Source organism: Mytilus trossulus, chromosome 12 (genome assembly GCF_036588685.1).
Source record: "Mytilus trossulus isolate FHL-02 chromosome 12, PNRI_Mtr1.1.1.hap1, whole genome shotgun sequence".
Classification (NCBI taxonomy): domain Eukaryota; kingdom Metazoa; phylum Mollusca; class Bivalvia; order Mytilida; family Mytilidae; genus Mytilus; species Mytilus trossulus.
In genome coordinates, this window is record NC_086384.1 from 54,505,528 (window position 1) to 54,521,766 (window position 16,239).

At 32.9% G+C, this 16,239-nt stretch overlaps 1 long non-coding RNA gene across 2 annotated transcripts; it reads right to left on the minus strand.

Moving 5' to 3' along the window:
* Nucleotides 1-6,007: 6,007 nt before the first annotated feature.
* On the minus strand, nucleotides 6,008-15,744 carry LOC134693729 (uncharacterized). Of its 2 annotated transcripts, XR_010102452.1 has the most exons (5): nucleotides 15,482-15,744; nucleotides 13,934-14,054; nucleotides 12,755-12,953; nucleotides 8,114-8,291; nucleotides 6,008-6,084 (listed from the first exon to the last, which is right to left on the minus strand). It is a non-coding gene; the product is annotated as an uncharacterized LOC134693729 (long non-coding RNA). The 2 variants fall into 2 exon arrangements; XR_010102453.1 differs by lacking the exon at nucleotides 13,934-14,054.
* Nucleotides 15,745-16,239: the final 495 nt, after the last annotated feature.

Below are 16,239 nucleotides of genomic sequence, written 5' to 3' on the forward strand. Positions count from 1 at the left end.
ACAATGGGGAACAACATAAACAACTTGTACTACCTGAAGTCTGCATTTCCAAAGTACTTACATCATTACATGATGAGATGGGACATCAAGGCAGAGACAAAACAGTATCATTGGTTAGAGATCGTTTTGTTTGGTTTGGAATGAATAGAGATGTTGACAACTGGATATCGAATTGCGACAGATGTATTCGACGAAAGCAACCTGCAAGTCATAGAGCACCACTCATTAGTATCGAGACAACACAACCACTGGAGTTAGTATGTATGGACTATCTATCACTTGAAAGATCTACAGGTGGATTTGAGAACATACTTGTAATAACAGACCACTTCACTCGATATGCATTGGCAATACCAACAAGAAACCAGACAGCAAAAACAACTGCAGACGCATTCTTCAACAACTTTGTCGTCCACTATGGTTTGCCTGAAAGAATTCACTCCGACCAAGGTGCCAACTTCGGATCCAAAATTATCAAGGAATTATGTAACATCACTGGTATGACTAAGTCACGAACAACACCATATCATCCGATGGGTAATGGCATCACCGAACGTTTCAACAGGACATTACTTGGTATGCTTGGAACATTAGAGAACGTCCAGAAGAAAGATTGGAAGTCGCATGTTGCTGGTCTTGTCCATGCTTATAATTGCACTCGTCAAACATCAACTGGATTCTCTCCTTACTATCTGATGTTCGGAAGACAACCAAAGCTACCTATCGACATCGCTTTTGGAATTGGAGATGAAGCTGAACCTATAACCACAACTAAGTATGCAGAAGAAATGCAAGAAAGACTTCGTAAGGCATATGACACAGCAACAAGGAACATCTTTGCTGCCCAGAAACGACAAAAGACACACTACGACCAGAAAGTAAAAGGAGCTGTGCTGAAACCGGGAGATAGAGTTTTAGTCAAGACTCTAGCTTTTGATGGAAAGCACAAGTTAGCAGATAGGTGGGAAGATGACCCGTACCGTATAATTAGTCAGCCTAATTGTGGAATACCAGTGTACGTGGTTCAGAAAGAAAACAAGGAAGGAAGAAAGAGGACATTGCATAGAAATCTGTTCTTGCCTATTGGAGATCTGCCCAAAGATATTGATAAAGAAAAGAAACGTCCTGCGCCCAGGCAACAAAGAAAGAAGCAGCCAGAGGAACCGACGAAATCTGAAGGGAACAGTGAGAACAGGACCACTGATGAAGTATCAGATGAGGAGTCGGAGCAGGAGTATGGATATTGGATACTTGATAAGGATACACAGGACAACACTAACAGTGATGTACCAGTTGTGGACCTACAAGAAGAAGGAACTCTTGGTTTCACTGGTGACGGCCATGATGGAGCTGAGAGTAGTGATCAGCAGGGAACTGGTTTAGGAGGGGACGCTCTTCCTGTGGACATTATTACAGCTGCAGAACCAAACCCTGTGAGTGATGAGGAACCTGAAGAAGCGACTGCTCAGACTATTGAAGAAAACACTTCTATTGATCAAGATGAGAGTGCGCCAACAGACTTGTCACTAGTAGAGGCAGAGGAACCCACCATAGCTCCGGAACAACAACGAAGAAGACGTATACTACCGACACCACCACGCGACCCACCAGTATCAACTAGACCTCAGAGGGAAAGGAAACAACCGAAATACCTGGAGGATTATGTTTTATCTAAGCAGGCTACTACTATCCAACAGCCGGATTGGTTAATGAGGATTCACTGGTTGGAGTCTGAAGCAAGAAAAGGAAGATTCAAAGGCTTAGAGATGGAGTTGTCAAGAACCATCCTCGACATTATGCGAACTGGTTAATGGCTTGCCGAGGACGTCAACTTTCAGTGAAGGGGGAAAACAGACTGGAATGACGTGGAAGTCATTTTCCTACAGCGGGGAGAATGTAGCAGAGTGATTTTTATGATAATTTTATATATTGTAAAAATCATCTATTTAATTACTATATTTATTATAAAAGCTTTATTACATATTTTGAATATTGTATATTCAGTTTAATTTATTACTTGCAAACCTTACTTTTATGTATAGTAATATTCACGTTATTTTTATGAATATTCATTAGGGTTTTACTTGAATCATTGTATCTGATTGGCTGTTAATATTTCGCGGTCAAGTTTAATTTCCTTTGTTTTGTACCTGTACATTTCCACGGACGATAGCCATGACAGTCCATTGAATTTATGTCTGTTTATCTTGACCACATAGTTTACCTGTAAACCTTATATATTTTGGACAACATTATTATAGAATACTGTAAGTTACTTCTTTATTAACATTATTTATATTTTTCACGTAAATGATATTCTAGTAAAGTTTCTATTTTGTTTTGTGACGTTCTCCTCATATCGCTTGTATGTAACACAAGTACACAAGATGTACGAGAGAGTATTTCATTAAGCTAGAAGTATATGATTTTATAATCTACGGTTTATTTGCCACGGTAGAATTGTATTGTTAATTTGCGTACATTACTATTTGATTATTGTCAGGAATAGTCTATATTTTATAAATGACGGCTTATTAAGTTAAAAGAAGGAAAAGTGTTTCCATTTATATAAAGTAATAGTTTTGTAGTAAATAGTTTTTATCAAGTACAAATATGAATGCGTAAAGAATATTTGGTACATTGTATATTTTTATAATTCGAGTCCGAGTATTTATGTTCGTATTTTGGTTTCAGGAATCCATGTAATGTAATTATGTAGAGAACATGATTGTTGTTTATATGATGTGCCGTTAACCGTATCAGTACAACTCACTCCACAAGTGGTAAGAGTATATTTATTTATAGTTTAGCTTTTTTTTATATTGTATTGTAAACATGAGTTATCTCCCGTTAGTTTGGAGCTTTTAACGAATCGATAATATTGACATCATAAGTCTTTATGATTATTATATTTGCAACTTTATGATTGTTGTATGATATTATATAGTTAATTATTATAAGTATTATATATTTTAATGAAGTCATTATTAATAAATGTAGTTGTAACATTTATTATATACCGTTTGTAAGGTAAACCAGTATTGAATACAAATACACAGATACACATAAATTACGTATCACATTCCGATGTAGTGTATAGTCAAAGGTCAAGCATTTGTAAATGTACACGTGACACCCGAGGTCAATTTTATATAATGTAAACATCGAACATTTTCTACTTGCAATACATTTTACTTGCTACTTAGTAAATAACAGTTAAATGTATTATTAATTATATTCCTGTACTATATAACTGTGATATTCGTAAAAGTATATATATTATGTTATATGAAATAGCTTGTTATTTATATATGTTGTATTGCTATTTCAGACTTGTTTTATATACTGGTAATAAATCATCAGAACCCTTAGCTCTTGTTGGTGTTATCGTTAACGCATAGAAAACCACCTACTACATATATACTAAATTAAGTCCTGGTATCTATGATGAAAATATTTACAACCTCTGGGTCGATGCCACTGCTGGTGAAGATTTATTTCCCCGGGGATATCACAAGCCCAGTAGTCAGCACTTTTTGTGTTGGCATGAATTTTTATTTATATGGTTATATCTATAAATCAAGGCGAAGTGTACGTAATTGCACGCCCCTAGCGGAATACGGGATTAATAACGTTCGACGTTAGTTACGCAAGTTATCTCCCTTACTCCAAGAAAGGACACACAAAAGAGAAAATACTTCGTGCGGTCTATCATAAATCCAACAAGCACGCCCGTGCTGTCTTTAAAAACCTAATCATGAGAAATTATCTGAATTACTCCATTTAGAAATCAAAGCATTGTATTGTTTCGTGGAGCCTGACTAGTGGATTTTTTTTGGTTTCAGACGCATGGGACATGATAGGCATTTCGTGTAAAAACTTATGATATCAACAGATTGTAAAAACGCATCACAACAGAATTATGAATAAATAAACATGTGACGATTCTACTTCTATTATTAATTATTTAATTATTAAAATTAAACCTGAATTGACCCAACAATATCGTTTTAAAAGCCGTAGTTTTCAACAAAAGCACACAGTACTCAACATAAAGTTTTAGGTTACCGAACAATTAATGAATGACATGTGAAATTAATTATTAGATTAAAAAAACGTTGACATGTTCGTATTTTGTGCTCATGAAAATTTTAGGACATGTTTTATATCAATTTAGAAAATAAAGACGATACCAAGAGAATATAATTTGACGACTAGTCCAGGGCAACACTTACAAGTCGGAAGAACAAAGACGAAAGTTAACAAATTAGGCCCCAAACATATACTCATAGTAAACTAAAAAGTTATCACTCTAAACATTTATCTTAGAATAAGTAAAAACTATGTCATTCAACTTCCAGTTTTTAACTTTTTATACATGTGCAGAAAATAAACAGGTGTCTTCTATTCCGTCCGAAATTTATTGGAAAACTGAATCTAAATTTAGAACCAAATTGAAATTCATTTATGATAAAAAATATAACACGTCATTTCTTCTTTTTCAAATTCCAATTTCGAAGAGATAGCAAAATTTGTTTTATTTTATTGTGTCTGTGTGCATCATTTCAAATTAGAGAAAAAATGTAATTTTGACTGAGTAACGTGTTATTCCTAATAGGTCTCAATTCAAGATTATGAATGCGTAGAAAATATCATTACGCTTAAAGAAAAGAGGCCAGGAAAGTTTGTGGCACTTGTAACTGTAATTTAATGTTTAGTGGAATGAGAGGTGAAATAAGCTCAGACTTTTTATACATTTCGATAGCATTTTAAAGATTTTTTTTTAATTTAACGGAAGTCTACTGCAAGGAATGCATATAAACGATCTCAATGATTATCCCGGAAGATATCGCACTCAATCAGCTCTATGCTTTCACTAAGTTCATGATAATAGATCATAATACAAGAATTGAGAAGCTCGTGGTGTACTACACAGGCAAAATTGCAACGCATGTAAACGCATGTTTACCAGGAATTTACTCTACGTTTCTAAACATGTCAGAAACGCATGTTTGGAGCACCGTACGTTAAACGCATGTTTGGAGAACGTATTGTTTACATGCGTTTATGGAAAACATGCGTTTGAAAACACGTGGTAAACGGATGTTTATGTGAAACATGCGTTTGAAAACACATGATAAACGCATGTTCATGGTAACCATATGTTTGAGAACATATGGCTAACAGATGATCATAAACCATATGGTAAACATATGTTTGGATGATGGTTGCTTTACTTCCAGTTGCAGGTCAGATGCATATTCAGGCTATGAGATCATGATAATCAGAATTGAGCTCCAACCCTAATTTGTATAAGACTGACACCCTAACTCACAAAGTAATAGTTTGCAGGAAGATATGTCTCCCTACCTGGACACAAAATTCTGACTATGTGTTGATTCAGTCTGCTCTTACTTCTTAATGCTTTTTGCCTAGCAAAGCAGCTTATACCAGTTTTCAAGTCTTTGCATTGACTCGGTCCCTGTTTGAACCTTTAATAACCTCCTGCACTCAAGGCAAGCACTTTCAGACTAACTGAGGTGTTCTAATAACATGTAGGATATATGAACAAAACATGTCATGATGTGAATTATTCTTTTGAAATAAAACTTTCATGGTATCAATTCTATTGCATCATATGCGCATTTCGTCTGAATGCAGATGTTTTAATCAATAAAGAATCTACAGCTTTACAGTTTGCACTTTGACATGAGTTTTTTAAGGATTTTTAAGAGCGCTTACAAATTATATCATTAAGATGAGAACCCCTTAACCATCCCATCAGCTTAAAATTAAACCCATTTCTATACATCCGTGTTGAAGGCCGTACTTTAACCTATAATGGTTTACTTTTTAAATTGTTATTTGGATGGAGAGTTGTCTCATTGGCACTCACACCACATCTTCCTATACCTATGTTTTCTTAAAATGGCATGATTGATAATAAATTCTCATCTTTGGTAACAGAATATATTTTAAAAATTTGTTATCAGTATAATCAAATGTACATATATGTAACAAAAGTTACAGTCTATTTCTTCATCTTTTTTTTCTGCTTTTAACAGTTTCTTTCCATGGCTGATTCTGAAATAAATGCAAGATGCAAATTTTATAATGACAGCAACTAACTATCAATATATTTTGATTTTAAAACAAGCAAAATAATCAAATTAAGGTTAATATTATTATTACTTACAGTTATACATGAACATCTGTATATTTACAAGCATTCTGTCAGTATTGCATTACAATTTATCGGACCACAGCTGAATTATCACGTTGTGATTGGTTAAACACCGTCACATGGTGACCCCTATGAGACAGTTTGGGGTTAGTCAGTTTCATAAGAGGTCCATGACACGTTAATTGTGACGTCATCTATTAATGTTGTTGTATTTCATTGTTAATTTTTTCAACAGAACGCAGAACAAAAGTCTGGTGTCCGATAAATTTGTTATACGGTTAACTACTGACCCCCTACAGATCCAGAGGGTGAATAAAATTAAAAGGGGATTTGACCTCTGGCCTCACCCCCTATGAATTTCACTAACCCTCTATGGATCTGTATATACGTAGGGGTCAGTAGCTAACCATATTACTTATAATATAGTCCCCTACCAGTTAAATTTCATTGTATTGGAACATATTTCTAACTTTATCTACTGTGGATTCATTATTATTCGTTGGATACCAATTTTCGTGGATTTCGTGTGGACAGTTGAACCACGAAATTAAAAGTTCAACGAATGACAATTTTTCCTATGGCTTGTATGCAGACTTCAGCAAAACCACGAAATTAAATATCCACAAACAAGTTTTCCTCAATCCACGAAAATTGGTACCCACAAAAATAAATGAATCCACAGTATAACTTGTCATGGTGTAACATGTGTAAACTATATAACAAATATCAAATCAAAGTGTTGAAAACTAATTATTTAAGTGAATTTTGTAAGACCAAGGAACATTATTATGCTCAAAATCATTACACCAGAAAAAACTAGAGGCTCTCAAGAGCCTGTATCGCTCACCTGATTCTACCTGGGTTTTTGAAATCATATAAAAAAAAGATAAAATTTGGCTACAAAGTAACAACACTTGGCTAAAAGCTAAAAATTAAACTGGATCTGTTACTTGTCATGATAAAACAATATCATATCAATATCTTCAAGCATGAAGAAACAATTCCTGCAAGAATGTGTCCATAGACTAGTTCATGAATGCCCCACTTGCACTATCATTTTCTTTGTTCAGTGACCATGAAATTGGGAACAAAGCTCTTATTTGGCATTAAATTTAGACAGATCATATCATTGGACTTCAACTTCATCAAAAACTACTTTGACCAAAAATTTTAACCTGAAGAAAGACAGACAGAGAAACCAATGCACAAACCGAGAAACAAAATGCCCATACATATAAAAGGGGCATAAAAAAGTGAGGAAAACTGGATGGACAGACCACAGAAAGCCTTCAAAGGGAACTAAAAAGTTAAAACCATTGAAAATCACATATATCAGAATACCTATTTAAACATGTTAAACAGTGATTTTTTTTTTCTTCTCAAATAACTACAATTTCTGTTTGCATCCTCAACTGTCACCTTTCTCTAGTTAAAATTGTTTGATATACTTTACATGTCATTTTTAAAGCATAAAGGTACATGTTTAATGTGTTTTGTCTAACTAATATAAACTTCCTAATAATCCAAATTGCAAAATAATTATGTTTTAAATTTAACTACTTTTTTGTTGTTGAGGGCAAAGAAATTCAAAAGTAACATTGTAATCCCACATGTAGCATTAATTCTGCACCACAAATATTGGCTGATGTGCAATGGATTAACACAGTAGCGCAAATTTTGATTAAGCCGAAGTGCGATGATGGCATTGTGACACTTTTTTATCGATAAAATTGCTGAATTGCTAAGGTGGTAATTTGAATTTGTTTATCATATTTTCTATGTTATTTTTTAATGTTTACATGTGAATTTGGTCAAGGAAAATCCTGTTTACCACCCACTTCATTTAGTGGTGATATAATTTGATTGGTTGAGGTCACAAGTTGATAAAACATTCATATATATATATATATATTCTATATAACATAATACCTTGTCTTAACTTGCTCATGCTGGTGTCCATGTACTGTGTCTAATATTTTCCCCTTTTCTTTACTTTTCTTCACTTATATATGTTCCATTTCTCCCAAAAGTAAAAAAAAAACTCAACTTCATCAGGCCCATTGACCATGTTGACATATATTAGCTTGTTTTTGTGGAAAAATGACCTCTGAAATTAAAACAATTAAAATATTGATTTTATTACAATTTACTGATTTAAGGATTATCTTATGTACCTATGTTTAGTAAACCAGATGCTCTGCAGGGCACAGCTTTATAAGATTGCAGAGGTCAAACCCTGAACATGTGGAGCAAGTATGACACAACATTTAAGCTTGATACAGCTCTGAATTTGGATTGTGATTAAATAGATGACACAACATAGGTTTCTGACACAGAATAAATATGTGGTCTAAGAACTTAAACTTAAAAACTTAAAAATTTTAAATTGGAAAAATGGTTAAAAATTGACTATAAAGGGCAATAACTACTTCAGGAGTCAACTGACCATTTTGGTCCTGTTGACTTATTTGTAAATCTTACTTTGCTGAACATTTTTGCTGTTTACAGTTTATCTCTATCCATAATAATATTAAAGATAATTTCCAAAAACAGCAAAATTTCTTTAAAATTACCAATTCAGGGGCAGCAACCCAATAACGGGTTGTCCCATTCATCTTAAAATTTCAGGGCAGATAGATCTTGACCAGATAAACAATTTTACCCCATGTCAGATTTGCTCTAAATGCGTTGGTTTTTGAGTTATAACCAAAAACTGCATTTAACCTACATGTTCTATTTTAAGCCGTGGCGGCCATGTTTTTTGATGAAATGGGAATCTAGGTTTGATGCTGGGTCAGCGGACGCATTTTTCAAACTAGATACCCTAAAGATGATTGTGTCTAAGTTTGGATTAATTTGGCCCGGTAGTTTCAGAGGAGAAGATTTTTGTAAAAGATCATGGAAATTAATGAAAAATGATTAAAAATTGACTATAAAGGGCAATAACTCCTAAAGGGGTCAACTGACCATTTTGGTCATGTTGACTTATTTGTAAATCTTACTTTGCTGAACATTATTGCTGTTTACAGTTTATCTCCATCTATAATTATAATATTCAAGATAATAACCAAAAACAGTAAAATTTCCTTAAAACTACCAATTTAGGGGCAGCAACCCATCAAGGGGTTGTCCGATTCATCTGAAAATTTCAGGGCAGATAGATCTTGACCTGATAAACAATTTTACCCCATGTCAGATTTGCTCTAAATGCTTTGGTTTTTGAGTTATAAGCCAAAAACTGCATTTTACCCCTATGTTCTATTTTTAGCCATGGCGGCCATGTTTTTTTATGAAATGGGAATTAAAACACAAACTTTATTCTAGATACCCTGTAGGAATCAATCAGATGAAGTTTGGTTTGAATTGGTTCTGTAGTTTCAGAGGAGAAGACTTTTGTAAATGTTAACGACGACAGACGCAGGACGACGACACGGACGCCAAGTGATGGGAAAAGCTCACTAGGCCCTTTGGGCCCAGTGAGCTAAAAATGCTTATTTTGGACCTTTTTTTTGGCCCCTTATTCCAAAACTGTTTGGACCAAAACTCCCAAAATCAATCCTAACCTTCCTTTTGTGGTCCTAAACCTTATGGTCATAGAAATTTCATACATTTCTGTTGACTTATACTAAAGTTATTGTGCGAAAAATAAGAAAAATGCTTATTTGGGCCCTTTTTGGCCCCTAATTCCTAAACTGTTGGGACCAAAACTCCCAAAATCAATCCCAACCTTCCTTTTATGGTCATTAACCTTGTGTTTAAATTTCATAGATTTCTATACTTGATTGTAAAGAGAGCTTCCAATTAAAATAAATAGTATGTTACTGCTAACATGGTTAATTTTCAAACTAACCCAAGAATAAAAAATGTCACCTCTATGTCCTCAACATTTACTTGTACATGTACGTACATTGTACATGTAAGGGACGACATCAAAAGATTGATGTAGGATAAAAAATTTAAATCAAATAGTTTGGGGGTGGGGGGTTTAAAATTCTGCAAGTTTTGTATATATCTAAAATCGATATTTGGGTGGAATCAGAAAAAATGAAGATTTTAACATATTGGGGCATATTGTTTGCCCCATTATATTTAGGAAAGTAAATTAAATGTCAAACCAACAAGTTCAATACCAGCTAACTTGCTGCCAAATTTCATTTAGATATCTTGTACCAGCCAAAAGTTTTATTAAAAAAACATGTCAAATTTGTCAGGAGTGTGACGCTTTTTGTGTGACAGGATTTTTTTTTAATAATTTACATGTTGAGTAAAAATTATTATGATGAATGCATGTATATGAAGATGGTTTATAATCATTCTTCAATACTAGGTTTTGTAGATTATAGATTGGTGTAATCATTGCACAAATATTATGTAAATAAATATACATTATGAAAAGGTATGTACCAAAAATTAATATTGGCAAAATTTGACAATTTCTAAATTAAAGTGTTATGGTTGTATTTTAAAGGAGTATTTGTGTGTAAAACTGGTAAGTATTTATTGTATACATGTATAAGCTATCCATAAAAGGCTATACAGACATCCTGAGGTGCATAATTCACATATTGGATTAACTTCTATACAAGCACCCAAAAATGTCAGGAGTGTGACAACTGTCTTTAAACATGTACCAAATTTATATTATGCTTTTCATCTTACATTGTTATTTATTTTTCAGAAGCACCTGTTCCATAGAGAAGAAAAACATTTATTGCAGCTGTGATAATCTATATGTTGAATCTACACACTTGATTTTTAGATGTCAGGAGTGTGACACTTTTTTTATACATTCAATGACATTGTTTAAATTTTAATTACATATTAAAAAAAATGATCCATTGTTACTTGGTGTCAAAATTTTGATAGAAGAAGGTTAGTAAATACAAAATTTAAACAATATATGTCATTGAATGTATAAAAAAAGTGTCACACTCCTGACATCTAAAAATCAAGTGTGTAGATTCAACATATAGATTATCACAGCTGCACTAAATGTTTTTCTTCTCTATGGAACAGGTGCTTCTGAAAAATAAATAACAATGTAAGATGAAAAGCATTATATAAATTTGACAGTTGTCACACTCCTGACATTTTTGGGTGCTTGTATAGAAGTTAATCCAATATGTGAATTATGCACCTCAGGATGTCTGTATAGCCTTTTATGGATAGCTTATACATGTATACAATAAATACTTACCAGTGTTACACACAAATACTCCTTTAAAATATAACCATAACACTTTAATTTAGAAATTATCAAATTTTGCCAATATTAATTTTTGGTACATACCTTTACACAATGTATATTTATTTACATAATATTTGTGCAATGATAACACCAATCTATAATCTACAAAACCTAGTATTGAAGAATGATTATAAACCATCTTCATATACATGCATTCATCATAATAATTTTTACTCAACATGTAAATTATTAAAAAAAAATCCTGTCACACAAAAAGCGTCACACTCCTGACAAATTTGACATGTTTTTTTAATAAAACTTTTGGCTGGTACAAGATATCTAAATGAAATTTGGCTGCAAGTTAGCTGGTATTGAACTTGTCGGTTTGACATTTAATTTTCTTTCCTAAATATAATGGGGCAAACAATATGCCCCAATATGTTAAAATCTTTATTTTTTCTGATTCCACCCTTATGTTGATTAAAAAAAAAAGAGAACATATTCTATATATTCAATAATTTCATGAAATTTCGATAGAATTGCCTTCTGGTTTTTGATACTTTTCTTCCAACATGTGATAAATGCATTCATATTATATATTTTTTGATATATATGATATGTGTCAAATATGTCAGGAGTGTGACAAAATCCCAGAAATGGATGCTTTTCTAAAAAGATGATTACTTTAAAAGTGTAGCCTATATTGGTATATTTTTTTTTGCTGATTGTTAACAAAAGTTGCGTCTTTAATGGAAAGGTGTTTTTGTTAATATTTTTAAGTAATTTTTTTCTGTATTTAAACTTTTATAACCAGGTCATTCATAATCTGCCATACATAAAGTGCTAAAACAGGATTTTTTTCAAATTGATGGCGATAATGTATAGAGCATTTGGTATCCAAATGTTCCTTAATCAACCTGGCATTAATAGGAAATATGTTTATGCTTTTAATGTATTCTTAATTGATGTAAATCATGTGTATATGTTTAGTTGTATTTGTTCAAATTACTGATTTTGTTAGTTATTAAAAGTTAAAATTATTCTTAATGTCTTAATGCTTTGTCTGGACACTTAAGTTTCATAAAATAAATGATATGGTGAAGGTGGTGAGACAAATCCTGAACCCCAAAAAATATGTTTATTTTTGACCATGCTCGTCACACTTTTGCCTCATTTTTTCTGATTCCACCCATTTACATATATATCCCTATTGGTAAATCAATTTTTCCCAAATTAAGTTAAGAGGGGGGGTGTGGGGTGAGTGAAAAAACTATGTGAAGTAAGTTTTTTATCCTACATTGTACATTGAACTTTTGATGTCGTCCCTAAGTCTGAAAACAAAAAAATATTTAAACAACTTAAACATAACTTTCATGACATACCTCTAATCATACATTTGCAATGTTTCATTGACCATGTTGGCTGCTGCTCCTTATTTGCACATGAATCAATACAGCACTTTTCAAATCCACTACCAGTCTAGATACATGTATAAATATAGAAATCATCGCCTCTAATGACTTCTGTTTTGTTGATTATTTTCCACTACTTCTTTAAGTGCTTGTACTTTCTTTAAAAATGCTAAAAGAAAAATGTTTAAATGCATAAACATGATAAAAGGAAGTTAGGATACATGTAACTGGCAAAATTGCCTCACTTTGACATTTCAAAATAAGACTAACAGATTTGCCCTAAAAAATATGACTTTATAAAAAGCATTTCATCAATTACATGTATTTTAATGTTCTTCTGCATCATTTCAAATCAATATGATCAATACGACATTTTAATGAATGAACTGGTTATATTGCATCTCTGATTTTGTCAATTAATGTCAATCTTTGGGCAATAAACATAATACATTTACATGTATTAACATGATTAAGGAATTTGAAATTTTAAGTTACATGTGTATATGAAGATGTGGTATGAGTGCCAATGAGACAACTCTCCATCAAAATAACAATTTATAAATGTAAATTATAGGTCAAGGTACGGCCTTTAACATAGAGCCTTGGCTCACACCGAACAGCAAGTATATACATGTATGTATCACAATTTTGTGCTGTATTCATGTCAGTTCTGACTTTAATACACCTATGTAGATAATAAAATTGAGAATGGAAATGGGGAATATCTATACATTAAATGTCCATCAAACCATCTAATGCCCAATTTTTTTTAATTTCTATAGAATTACAACCACATGATTACATGGATTAATTATCTGCCTTTTCACAATGAAAATGACATGAAAAAAAATAGTATAATAACAGCATCCCCCTTTTATAAAGTGACTTGTATTTATTTTGTACACTGTTAAACAATCTTTTGTGTCTGGCTTCATGCATTTAGTGATATTTCTTTTCAATTTGGTACTGGATATTGATTGGTATGTCTTATATAAAATTATGAGTGAGTTTTAATTCTTGTTTCAAACAAGCAGATAGTACATGTATATGGGTATTAAAATTAGAAAACATTTCAGAAAAGAATACCCACTTTAGAGTGGTCCGTAACAGCGTAAGACACATGTAATCTTATTTTTTTATTTAAATTACCTTTAAAGGAATTATTGAAGCATCATCACTCATGACTGGAGAGGCCCCAGTTTGGCAGTCAGTGCAACCCCCCACTTTTTTTAACATTTCTGGATCTGCCACTGTTGACCAATTCAACCAGCTGTGAAAATAAGATAAAGGTTATGTGAAACTTGGCATTCACTACACACAAAACAGTTGACTTATTACTTATTTACTTGGAATGATCAAGATTTTACATAAACTAAAATCATATAAAATCAAACAGTGACTGTGTATCCCAAACTCTGTGCATGTATGATTGACAAAAGGTGGTCAATGGTTTTCAGGGTGTTTGGTGGTGTTTTGGGTAACGAAAAGACCCACCCCTCTGGATTTCATGTTTTTATGCCTCAGATTTTGCAATCAGGACCCCTCCAACCCCCCTAAAACACAAATACTTTGTTTACAAAATACCCTGTTCTCACAAGAAGGTCATAAATAAGGGACCTATTCTAACCAGCAGGGGGTATCAGGATCGTTCGCCCTAGGTTCGTTCGCCCTGATAGTCCGTTCGCCCTGGGTTCGTTCGCCCTATATTCATTTATGATATGTATATGTTACATTAATAAACGAAATATATAAATATATATTTCAATTTATGTTCATGTATATCTATTAAAAGTTAAATACAGAATATTTGGCAAATTTATATTAATTAAATAAAATTTTTGGCTGCATTGTTACACTTTATTTTATAATTACTTTTTATTACTATTGATTGAATTTTGATTGCTGATAAGGTATCATTTGAAATCTTTGATATCTCTGATGGTTATATGAATTTTCTTTGATGGATTAATTATAATGAAAATAACATTTTTCTCAAAAAAAATAGTCAGCTTGGATAGATAAAAACACCGATGACAAGTGATCAATGTACAGCAGTGTGACTGTGTTTTTGGTATTTGTTTTACTAAGAGTAATTCAATTTGATAGTGAATGTACAGAAACTTATAACCTAGTCCTAGTAGCAGCTAGCTATAAACAACATGATAAATCGCAAATATTCGGCCAAATTGTAGACTGACTTCAACACATTCAATTATATACATGTACACACAACGCAACACTATTTACTAAAAATTGAAATCAGGGCGAACGGACTCTGGGCGAACAGGTATTAGGGCGAACAGAAACTAGGGCGAACCGGAATCAGGGCCGACGGACCCAGATTCCCAGCAGGGCATGAAACAGCAACCCTAATTTTTGGCATATTTGTAATATAAAAATAATATAGGAAGTACCCCTCCCCTTTTTCCCAGATACAAACATACCATTCATATGTCGGATAGTGTTGTATTATTATGTTTTATGATATAAACTCATCATGCTCAATGGAACTGAAAGTTGAAGTACATGAAGTATGGAAGATGTCTTAAATTATTTACAAAATTATTTACAGAGTATGGACTATGGACGATGTGCACGGTGTGGCGGTACATGGTCGACACAGAGAGAATTTAATGCTTACATCTTTCTGCTTTAAAAATCCATTTTAAAAAATGTGAATGATAAATTTATTTTTACCTTTCTTTGTGCTTTCCAAGTGGCAAGTCACCAATCAAAACAAAAATACTTTCCGTTGCGTTGACTTTCATTTCAATCGTTCCCTGTTTTTTTCCAGTGAATCTACAAGTTATCTATTTCCATTTATTTGTTAATCGGTTTGGCCATCAGTTTGAACAACCAGAGTTGTTTATACCATATATCTCTGACTCTGTCCATTCTTGCAGTTAGTTTAAAAAAATTGAAACCTCCATCCGCAGCTCGTGAGCGTCCATAGTATTGCGTCATAGTATACAAAATGGTAACGGGGAGAATTCCGGGTTTGCGTACTCACGTACATTTGCTAAAGTGAGGGTCTGGAAACCGTTTCGGGAGGAAAGAATAAAGAATGATGGACAAATTAAAGTGCAGAATAATGAGAAAAATAAAGAAAGGAAAGAGGAGAGTAAAAATGCAAAAAATAGAACAAAGAACATTTGAGAATCATGGGGTTCAACTTCTAAATTATAATTAGACTGAATATTGAAAATTATTGAAAGTAAAGGACACATTATAAATGAAGAAACAGAGAAAATGTTAATGGTCTGAAAATTAAAGATATAAAGGACCCTCATCCAGAACCTTGTATTTATTATTATTCAATTAGTTTGTTACATACAGGGGCGGATCCAGGATTTTCAGTTAGGGGGGGGGGGCAAAGTTTTATATTCGCCAAGCGGAGGGAGGCGAAAAAAATTTGGAGTTTTTTTTAGGTAAAATTATTAAAATATTCTTCCAAA